Source organism: Octodon degus, unplaced genomic scaffold, assembly GCF_000260255.1.
Source record: "Octodon degus isolate 3935 unplaced genomic scaffold, OctDeg1.0 scaffold00139, whole genome shotgun sequence".
NCBI classification, from domain to species: domain Eukaryota; kingdom Metazoa; phylum Chordata; class Mammalia; order Rodentia; family Octodontidae; genus Octodon; species Octodon degus.
Genome location: NW_004524715.1, coordinates 2,848,298 through 2,849,467, shown reverse-complemented (window position 1 = coordinate 2,849,467; position 1,170 = coordinate 2,848,298). Strand labels below are relative to the sequence as shown.

The following is a 1,170-nucleotide window of genomic DNA, read 5'->3' as shown; positions in this document are numbered from 1 at the left end:
AGAGAGAAGTTTTTTTGAAAATACTTCAATTTTTAACAGTCTTAATCTTCAATTTTTCCCATGTCTGAAATATTTCCCAATTTTTTTCTGTGTGTGTGTGTGTGTGTGTGTGTGTGTGTGTACACGTGCGCACTATACTTAAGGAAGACATCTAAAACCTAGATCTTCTTTGGTGCTAGTTTTTCATTCAATTAGTAGTTTTGGTCATCTGTTAAATAACATTTTGTGGGATATATTAGGTTAATGACACATTGGAAACTAGTCCATTGTATATCAAAAGTTAATGGCAAACCTTAATGTGTTGAACCAGCAAATTATATAGTTCACCACTTTGGAGCTTTATTTACTAACCTGTGAAATAAATTAAAGATTGCACTTGACTTAGGGATTGATCAATAATAACAGGAGTGGGGCTGGGAAGATGGCTCAGTGGAATAAGCGCTTCCTTGGCCAGCACAAGGGCCTGAGTTCAATCCCTGGTTCCGCCAAAAAAAATAATAATAATAATTATAACAGGAGCAAAATTGAGGATAATATTATTGACCCTGCAAATATAAAAAGATAATGTAAGAGCTTTTTCTCCCGGGCTGTCTGAGGCTCCGTTGCCATCATGAACGACACAGTAACTATCTGAACCCAGAAATTCATGACCAACCGGCTTCTTCAAAGGAAACAAATGGTCATTGATGTCCTTCACCCTGGGAAAGCAACAGTACCTAAGACAGAAATTCGGGAAAAACTTGCCAAAATGTACAAGATCACACCAGATGGCATTTTTGCGTTTGGATTCAGAACCCATTTTGGTGGTGGCAAGATGACTGGCATTGGCATGATTTATGATTCCCTGGATTATGTGAAGAAAAATGAGCCCAAACACAGACTTGCAAGACACGGCCTGTATGAGAAGGAAAAGACCTCAAGAAAGCAGTGGAAGGAACGCAAGAACAGAATGAAGAAAGTCAGGGGCACCACAAAGGCTAACGTTGGTGCTGGCAAAAAGCCGAAGGAGTAGATTCTGCAGTGCCTGTCTGCAGTGACTGCGACTTTGTTCACGAGAGGATTTAATAAACTGCAAAAACTTAAAAAAAAAAAAAAAGATAATGTGATAATGTAAGAATATTACTAACAACTACAGGTCAATAAAATTTTTTATTTTTTAAATTTTTTTAA

General features: G+C 37.4%; 1 pseudogene; it reads left to right on the top strand.

The window, feature by feature from the left end:
* Nucleotides 1-589: 589 nt before the first annotated feature.
* LOC105743605 lies at nt 590-1,012 on the top strand (annotated as a pseudogene).
* Nucleotides 1,013-1,170: the final 158 nt, after the last annotated feature.